This window comes from Chrysochloris asiatica, unplaced genomic scaffold (assembly GCF_000296735.1).
Source record: "Chrysochloris asiatica unplaced genomic scaffold, ChrAsi1.0 scaffold00202, whole genome shotgun sequence".
In the NCBI taxonomy this organism is placed as follows: domain Eukaryota; kingdom Metazoa; phylum Chordata; class Mammalia; order Afrosoricida; family Chrysochloridae; genus Chrysochloris; species Chrysochloris asiatica.
The window spans coordinates 2,471,638-2,482,075 of record NW_006408720.1 but is presented as its reverse complement, the minus strand read 5'-3'; the positions used below and the strand labels follow the sequence as shown (position 1 = coordinate 2,482,075).

The 10,438-nt window shown below is 39.3% G+C and overlaps 1 pseudogene; it reads right to left on the bottom strand.

Annotated features, from left to right (window-relative positions):
• Positions 1-399: 399 nt before the first annotated feature.
• Positions 400-1,034, bottom strand: LOC102837903 (annotated as a pseudogene).
• Positions 1,035-10,438: the final 9,404 nt, after the last annotated feature.

The following is a 10,438-nucleotide window of genomic DNA, read 5'->3' as shown; positions in this document are numbered from 1 at the left end:
TAGCATAGTGGTTACGAATCGGGCTGCGAACCGCAAGGTCAGCAGTTCGAAACTACCAGCTGTTCCGCGGGAGAAAGATGAGGCTTTCTGCTTCCGTAAAGCTTTACAGCCTTGGAAACCCTGTACAGGGTCACTATCAGTCGGAACCGACTCTACGGCACATAACCACCACCACCACCATCAAAGAATGAAAATGAGTGTGAGGAATACATGTGCAAATGTACAAAATCATTAACTCTATATAGATACATCATTCCAAAAGCACAGAAAAAGTTTAAAGCATGCATTAATTCTATTTCTTTAAAGGGTTGCTGAATGCTTCCCCTGAAAAAAAAGGTGGTTGTTTTCAAAATCAGCAAATGCTGGTGAGGATTTCTTGGCACAGTTATGATCAGCATGTTATTGCTGCATCTTTCTGATGATCTCGGTCAACACCAGGCGGTGGAAATTGATTGTGTGATGCCGCAAGCCCTGAGCTGTCATGTAACTCTTCCCACAACGACATTTGAACTGTTTACGGACTCGAATATGTGTTCTGTGACCATTCTTAGCACGATACTTTATGCCATTCACATTCTTGTATCACTTTTTGCATCCCGGAACCAGGCAGGCAAAAGGCATTTCTTCCCCTCGGTTCAAGCACACGAAGCTGAGGATGGCTTCAGAGCTGATGGCTCACTCAGTGGTCCAGGACTCGTCCCTGCCCGACTCCTCGTAGTCCACCTCCTGCTCATCGTACTCGCTGCCTGTTGGAGTGTTGATTTGGAATGAAGAGGAAGGGGTGATGGATGGTGTCACAGTGGCCATAAAGTTTCCACTGCTATGAAGTGGTGGATTGGACACATTCCCTTGGAACACTGAGCTGGACAGGGTCAGTGAGACCTTCGGCTGGATCTTCTTCCTCAGGGACTCCTGCTCTCAGCGGGCAGCATCTGTCATGACTCTATTAATGTAACTGAGGGAAACATAGTTTGGATGTTATCATTCTTGTTTTCCAAAACACGTGGGTCGGTATCAGGACGATCTGAAACCATCCCACATGGACGGCCCTTCTCACCCACTAAGCGGCTGAATCTTAACCTTGCCAACCTCTACTTCTAACCTGGGTTTCATAACATAATTTCAATTGTTAACAAGATAATTACACTTGGAATTTACATTGAAGCCTTAAGTTCAATATATATTAAAAAAATATGTAATTTCCTCCCAGAAATTGACTGTTTATTATAAAATTTCAATTTATATCCCCAATGAGGCATTGATTCCTCACTGCTTTGTGTCTTCATTGTACTTAGTTTGCACTCTATGTAAAACCCAAAACCAAACCCACCATAATTGTGTTGATTCCAAATCATAAAGATCCAAATCATAAAGATCCGGCCCATGGATTCCTGAGACTGTAAATCCTTATGGGAGCAGACAGCTTCATCTTTCTGCCTCAGAGCAGCTACTGGGTTGGAACTGCTAAAGTATAGTTAACAGTCTAATGCATAGCCCACAAAGCCACCAGGGTTCCTTTCACTGTATGTATACTATATATGAAAAATTTCATGAATGATGATAGATACAAGAATTATCTCCTAAATTGGATGAAAACTAGTTTATGTATGCATCCTTTGTTTAGATGAAGTTCATTGAAAAAAATCAAAGTTAAATGACTTCTCTTTTAATCTCAAAATAATTTTAAGAGATGCTATTTTTGAACTGGGTAAGAGCCATGACCCCATATTCATTTTTGTGCTTCTGCATAAAATGAGATTCTTGATGTGGCCTTTTGTCTTGTTTCTTCAGAAAAAAAAAAAAAAAAAAAAAAAACCCAAAACTTTGAGAGATGTTTCCTCTATGTCCTGAGTTTTCTACCCAAGAGGATCTGTTCATTTTGCCAGGTTGATTGCTAGACATTTAATGGGTTTTAGAAACAATTTAGTTTGATACTTTTTGTTTGCTCCTGGATTGCATCATTAGATGCACCTTGCAGGGATTAGTCAATATACTACACAATGAAGCGACTATGCCCACTGCTGTGGACTCATAGAAAAATAATTATGTTGTTCTTACTGTTAGGTGCCATCGAGTTGGTACTGACTCATAGCAACCCTATCTACAACAGAACGAAACACTGCCCGGTCCTGGGCCAACGTCACAATTGCTGCCACACTTGAGTCCATTGATGCTGCCAATACACTTTGCCAATACATCTTGCTGGGAGTCTTCCTCTTTATCTCAGACCCTCCATCTTACCATTCCTTCTCCAGCGACTGGACACCCATGACAATATGTCTGAAGTATGAGAGACGAAGTTTGGCCATCCTGAGTACTCTGGCTGTACTTCTTTCAACACATACCTGTTTGTTCATTAGGCAGCCCATGGCACTTTCAATATTCTCCTCCAAAACCATAACTCAAAAGCATGAATTCTTCTACAGTCTTCCTTATTCACTATCCAGCTTTCACATGCATATGAGGTTATTGAAAATACCAAAGCTTGGGTCAGGCGCACCTTAGTCCTCAAGCTGACATCTTTGCTCTTTAACACTTTCAAAAGGTCTTATGCAGCAAATTTGCCTAATGCAATACATCGTTTGATTTCTTGACTGCTGCTTCCTTGAGTGTTGATAGTTGATCCAAGAAGAATGAAGTCCTTGACAACTTCAATCTTTTCTCCATTGATAAGAATGTTGTTTATTGATCCAGTGGTGAGGATTTTTGTTTTCTTTGCATTGAGAAGCAATCCAGACCAAAGGCTGTGGTCTTTGATCTTTATCAGTAAATAAGTCTTCTTCACTTTCAGCAAGCAAGGTTGTGTCGTCTGTACATTGCAGGTTGTTAATGAGTCTTCCTCCAATCCTGATGCCACGTTTTTCTTCATATAAACCAGCTTCTCGGATTATTTGCTCTGCATACAGGTTGAATAAGTATGGTGAAAGAACACAACCCTGTCGCACACCTTTCTAAATTTAAACCATTTAGTATTTTCATGTTCTGTTTGAACAACTGCCTCTTGGTCCAGGTACAGATTCCTCATGAGTACAATTAAGTGTTCCGGAATACTTATACTTCGCAATGTTGTCCATAGCTTGTCATGATCCATACAATTGAAAGCCTTTGCATAGTCAATAAAGCTCAGGTAAACATCTTTCTGGTATTCAAACATCTTTCTGGTATTCTCTGCTTTCAGCCAAGATTCAGAAGACATCAGCAATGGTATTCCTCGTTCCATGTCCTCTTCTGAATCTAGCTTGAACCTCTGGAAGTTCTCTGTCAATGTATGCTTGTAGCCATTTCTGTATACCTTTGGTAAAACTTTACTCGCATGGGAGTCCTGGTATGGTGCTGTGGGTTAATGCGCCAGACTGCAAAGCCATTTGAACTGCGAAGTCGGTAGTTCAAGCTCAACAGCTGCACCTTGGAAACCCTATACAGGGTTGCTATGGGTCGGGGCCAACTCGATGGCACTTTACAACAACAAATGGAATATCAAAGAGCTTGTCTGATGATTTCCACATTCCATTGGGTTGCCTTTCTTTGAAATGGGCACAAGTACAGATCTCTTCCAATCAATCAGCCAGATAGCTGTCTTCCAAATTTCTTGGCAGAGATGAATGAGTGCCTCCTGTGCCGCCTCACTTTCTTGAAAGATTTCAATTTTTATTTCATCAATTCCTGGTGCCTTGTTCTTTGCCAATTCCTTCAACACACTTTGGACTTCCTCCCTAAGTATCATTGGCTCTTGATCATATGCTACCTCATGAAATGTTGAACATCAAGCATTTCCTTTTGGTACAGTGACTCTTTGTATTCTTTCTGTCTTCTTTTGGTGCTTTCTGCATCATTCAATAATTTGCCCACAGAATCCTTCAATAATGAAAGTTGAGGCTTGAATTTTATCTTCAGTTCCCCCAGCTTGAGAAATACTGAGCGGGTTCATTTCTTTGGGTTTTCTGACTCCAGATCTTTGCATTTTGTTGTAATATTTGACTTTGTCTTCTCAAGCCTACCTTTGAAGTTTTCTGTTCAGCTCTTGAACCTCCTCATTTCTTCCATTTGTTTTAGTATCTCTACTCTGGAGAGCAGGTTTTGGAGTCTCTTCTGACATCCATTTTGATCTTTTCCTTCTTTCTTGTCTTCTTAATAACTTGTTGCTTTCTTACTGTATGATGTTCTTGATGTCATCCCACAACTCTTCTGGTTTTCGGTCTCTAGTGTTTAATATATCAAATGTGTTCTTTAGATGATCTCTGAATTCAGATGGGATATATTCAAGGTCATATTTTGGCTCTCGTGCACTTGTTTTCGTTTTCTTCAGTTTCAGTTTGAATTTGCATATGATCAATTGATGGTCAGTTCCACAATATGCCCCTGGCCTTGTTTTGACTGATGATATAAAGCTTTTCCATCATCGCTTTCCGCAGATGTAATCAGTTTGTTTTCTGTGTGTTCCATCTGGTGAGGTCCATGTGTATAGTCATGTCTTATGCTGTCTAAAGGAATTTGAAAAGAATAAATTGTTGATTTTACAAAATTCTATCATATAATCTCCAGCATCATTTCTATCACCAAGGCCATATTTTTCAACTACTGATCCTTCCTCTTTGTCCCCAATCTTTGCTTCCAATCACCAGTAATGATCAATACATCTTGATTGCATGTTTGATCAATTTCAGTTTGAAGAAGTTGGTAGAATTCTTCTATTTCATCCTCACTGACTTTAATGGTTAGTGTATAAATTTGAATAATAGTGGTATTAACTGGTCTTCCTTGTAGGCATATGGATATTATCCTATCACAGACAGTGATGTACCTCATGATTGATCTAGATATCTGGATATGTTGTTTTTGACATTGAAAGCAACACCATACCTCTTCAGGTTGTCATTCCCAGCATAGTAAACCATGTGGTTGTCAGATTCAAAATGGCCAATACCAGTCCATTTCAGAATGGCCAATACCATTCACTAATACCTAAGATATCGATGTTTATGTGTTCCATTTCATTTTTGACAATTTCCTAGATTTATACTTTGTTCATTCATACTTTGTACATTCCATATGATTATTAATGGATGGTTACTGCTGTTTCTCTTCATTTTGAGTTGTGCCCCATAAGCAAATGAAGGTCCCACAGGCTTTACTCTCACAGCGTCATCATGGTCAACTCTACTTTGAGGAGACAGCTCCTCCACGTCACATTTTGAGTGCCTTCCAACCTGAAGAGCTCATTTTCCAGCACTATATCTGACTTGTTTCTCTGCTATTCATAAGGTTTTCAGTGTCTAAATATTTGGAAGTAGTTTGTCACTCCTTTCTTCTCCATCTTCATCTGGAAGCTCATCTGAAACCTGTCCACCATGGGTGACTCTGCTGGTATTTAAAATTCCCGTAGCATAGCTTCCAGAATCACAGCAACTCACAAGTCACCACAGTATGACAAACTGACAGACTAGTGGTGGAAAATGATTATAGGTTCTGCAAATAAAGTATATGTAACACTGAAGACAACAGCTCCAGAATGGACCTAACAGAAGAGCCAACAGGAACAGATGTCTGGGTTAAGTGGAACCTGTCCTGAGGATGACAAGAGGAGTCTGGCCTCAGGGGACTGATGGAAAGCCTATATGGTTGAGAGGAGCTGAGAGAGATGTCCTGTGCTGAGGTATCCTGATCTTGATCCTGATCCTGAGTTGTAGCCTGCTAAAACCACTTAATTGTAAGTATGAGCTGTGTGTTCTGTGTGGTCATTATTATCAATTATTGACCCCAGAAGACAAGGTATTAGAACTGACAAGAAAAAACTCATTGGAAAATGGAGGTATAGCTGACCTCCACCTGATAGGATCAGCCTTGAACTGATCTTAATTTGCATAACCCCCACTGAAGTTTAGGAGCTTTTGTAGCCTAGTGGGTTATGAGCAGAGTTACTCACCACAAGGTTGGCAGTTTGAATCTGTTAGCTGCTCCACAGGAGAAAAATTTCTGCTCTGGGGAAAATTTATAGCCTCTGATAACACTGTACAGAGTCGCTATGAGTCAGAATCAACTTCACCATACATAACTACCACCCCTCTGAAGTTAGACAGCTTCAGAATTGCTACAACTCCCACTATTTCAAAACTTCTGAAAAGATCTGATGCAGTTCCCTGAATTTAACTGGGTCATGATGAATATCTACTGAGTGATAATTCCCATATAGCAATTGACAAAGAACTCTAAACCTAATAAGATATATTCTGAAAAGTTAGAGCTGAATCTCAAGCTCATATTAATCAATATTCAGTGATAGGAATTAAGTGAAGACCATTTGTTATGATTTGCATAAATTTTTGCTTATAACATTAAGGAGATAAGTAAGCATCCATCAAAATATAGCTAATGTAGAAAAACCTATAATCTTGGAAACGATAATATTTTACAAGCATCATATTTTGTAATGACAGGAGTTTGGGGAGACTTATAAGAAATAGTGAAAATGAGAGTAGTTCAGTAAGTATTTGTCAGTGTTTACCCAGAACTATACAAATGATAGACATTTTTACTGATTTGACATATCTTCAAGTCATTTTTAGAAAAGTGTTCTTTTCAAAGGAGTAAAAGCAATTCTCCAGACTCAGTCAAGTATGATTATTCATATTCCTTTGTACAACCTCCTGATAATCTTTTTTTAGTTTAATGGATTCGTCAGAGAAAATTAAGCATTAAATCTATCAGATTTGAGTAAAAATCCTTCCATTATAATAAATAAATTAGTTTACAAAGAGGCACCCTAGTGTGGTGTGGATTGTAGAGTCAAAATTTAAGTCAATCATGATTTCATCCTTTAGAAATTGAAATCTTGAGGAAGTCGCTTAATGTCTCTGTTTTCCATGTTCCTCATTTGCGAAATTAAGAGGTGGGATGTTTTTATTATTGTAAAAAAAATAATAATGATGGTTTGAAATTTATTATTAGAAAAGTAGGACCATTGCCCCACTAGTCAAGATAGTTTCCAACAGTCTATAGTCCTGGTGTGGTGCTGTAGGATACACACTGGACGGTTGACACTGTGGTTGGCAGTTCAAATGCACCAGCTGCATCTTGGAAACCCTAGAAAGGGTCACTCTGAGTCAGACCTGTTTCAACAGCCCTTAACAACAACAACAACATATATTTACTGTAATGAGGGCATTTAAAGGGAAAATTCAAATTGTTTAGAGAGCACCTACTCTAAAAAGGGGTCCTGGTGTGGCACTGTTGGTTAAGGCTCTGTACTTCAAAGTTAGCTTGAGCTGCAAGGTCAGTGGTTCAAACTTCACCAGCTGCTCCTCGGAAACCCTATACAGCGTCACTATGGGTTGGAACTGACTCGATCCCACTTCATAACAACAACTCTAAAAAAATTCGAATCCATTTTCCCCTATTTAAATTGTACTTAATTTGATGCTTATACTCAAGGAACATATTTTTTCAAAGTAAATATGCATTCAAAATCTTTATCTATCTAGTTGTTACTGGATTGATGCCACTTCTAATAATAAGTGTCCATTTGATTTTTCAAGAACAAATGGAAGTTGCAAAGAGCTATGACAAAATGTAGAGGCAGATGTTTTTGTTTGTTTGTTTTTTAATGTTTTATTGTGAAGTATATGATAGTTTACATGGGAAAACATTAGTTTTACATTCATCCTATCGTATATCGTTTCATTTCCATGGCCCTCCATGCATCATCAACCAACCTGCCCCCTGGTCCTGAGCACATAGCCCTTCTCCCTCTCTGCGTCTAAAGTTCCCAGCTGCTCCATCTTCCCACGTCATCGTCTCTGCCTCCATCGGTGGCATCACTACTTCTCTGGGTCTCTGCCTCCATCTCTGGCATCACTGCTTCTCTGGGTAGGGTCCCACTCTCTGTTCTTCTCCCTTGATGGTCCCAGGGGCCTCCGCTCCTAGACTGCAAAGTCAATCAGTCCCTTCCTTTTGCTAAAAACTTCTACCTTTACATTTCCAACCCTCACAATCAGACCTGATAACAATTATTCACAATTGTATCGCAAGAGACCTATCCACATCTCCTTTTATCAGCCCTGCTCAGGCAGATTGGATACTACTCAGTGGAGATACTACCTTCCTTCGTGCCCTCTGGATCTAGGCTCCCTCTTGAAAGCTTTTAAGCCAGTGGTAGATGTTTTTTGACAAAAGGAGGGGAGTGATTGATTTTGCAGCCCAGGAGTGGTGGTTCCTGGGACTATCAAGTGAGAAGAGTGGAGAGCAGGACCCTTCCCAGAGACGCAGTGATGCCAGAGATGGAGACAGAGACGATGACATGGAGAGATGGAGTGGCTGGGGACATTGGACTCAGAGAGGGAGAGGGACTGTGTGCTGATGGCTAAGGGGATAGGCCTGCATGGTATACCCTTTGGTTATTTGATGATGTATGGAGGGGATTGTAATCATTGCAATGAAACAAAATACGACAGGATGAATGTAAAACTGATGTTCTCCCAAGTAAACTCACATAATTCGCAATAAAAACTTAAAAAAAAAAGAGCAATGACAGCTGCAGAAAAGTGTAGTCTTGTCTTCCTTTTTCATACTTCTCTTCAAAACAACAAGGATTTCATTTTTTTTTTAATAGAGTCAAGAAATATGGTTCAGGATTTGACTTAGTGTAGAACCCAAATCTATTCTAATGCTTTTCTTGAGTTTAGGCCTATTCCAAGGTACATATTTGTTGTTGTTAGGTTATCATCACATTGATCCTGACTCAGAGCAACACTGTGAACAAGACAGCGTAACACTGCCAGATCCTATACCAGCCTCACAATTGTTGTTATGATTGAGCCCATTGTTGCTGCCACTGTGTCAGTCTATCTCATTGGGGTTTTCCTCTTTTTCACTGACCATTCACTTTACTAAGCATAATGCCCTTCATCAGAGATGGATCCATCCTGAGAACATGTCCAAGGAACAAGAGACAAAGTCTCAGCTTGCTAGCTTCTAAAGATCATGCTGGCCGTACTTATTCCAAGAGAGAATTGTTTGCTATTATGGCAGTCCATAGTATTTTCGCTTTGACAACACCATAATTCAAATGTATCAGTTCTTCTAGACCTTCCTTATTTATTGTTCAACTTTCACATACATATGTTGTTGCTACTGTGGAGTAGGTTGCAACTCATAGTGACCCTGTATAGGGTTTACAGGGAGCAGCTGGTGAGTTTCAATGTCTGACCTTGAAGTTCAAACCGACCTTGAGGTTGAGTGTTTATCCTAGGTGCCACATCAGGTCTCCTTGGCTTGGATTTGGTGTACCTTAGTCCTAAATCTCACATCTTTGCTTTGAAGACATTAGGCAGGTCTTTTGCAGCAGATTTGCCTAATGCAAATTTGCCTAATGTCTTGACTGCTGCTTTCAGGAGAGCTGATTGTGGAACCAAGCAAAATGAAATCTTTGACAGCTACATTATTTTCTGTGTATAATTATGTCATTTATTAGTCCAATTGTTAGGATTTTTGTAATCTTTACATTTAGGTGAAATCCACAGAGTTGGCTATAGTCTTTGATCTTCTTCAGTAACTATTTGAAGTCTTCTTCACTTCCAGTAAGCAAAGTTGTATCATCTGCATATCTTAGATTGTTAATGAGTCTTCTTCTAATCCTGATACCACATTCTTCTACATATAATTCAGTTTCTCAGATTATTTGCTCAGTATACAGATTGAATAAGTATGGTGAGAAGATACAATTCTGACACACACCTTTTTTGTGATTTAAAACCATTCAGTAACCCTTTGTTCTGTTCAACTGACTGCCTCTTGATTTATGTACAGGTTCCTCATGAGCATAATTAAATGTTCTTGAATACCCATTCTTTGCAATGTTATCCATAGTTTGTTATGATCTGCATCGGCTAAAGCCTTTGCATAGTCAATAAACCACAATAAAACATCCTTCATACTTGTGATATTCTCTGTTTTCAGCTAAGATCCATCAAATGTCAGCATTGATGTCACTAGTTCCACGTCCTCTTCTGACTCTGGCTTAAATTTTTGGCAGTTCTGTGTTGATGTACTGCTCTAAGAATTTTTAATTATCATTAATTAAATTTTACTTACATGTGATATTAATGAGATCATTTGATGATTTTTCACATTCTTGTAGGTCACCTTTCTTCCAATCAGTTGGCCATAGAATCCTTCAATATTGCTAAACAAGGCTTGAAGTTTTTCCCTCAGCTTGAGAAATGCTGAGTGTGTTCTTCCCTTCAGAGTACCTTCAGAGGCTCATCAGTTTGTTGCAAGGTTTCAATTTGTGTTCTGTCTATTCCTGGAATCTTGCTTTTTGACCAAGCCTCCATTCAGCTTGGACTTCTTCCTTCAATACCATCAGTTCATGATCATATGCTACCTCATGAAATGGTTAAAGCTTCACCAATTCTCTTTGATATAGTAAGTTTGTTTATTCTTT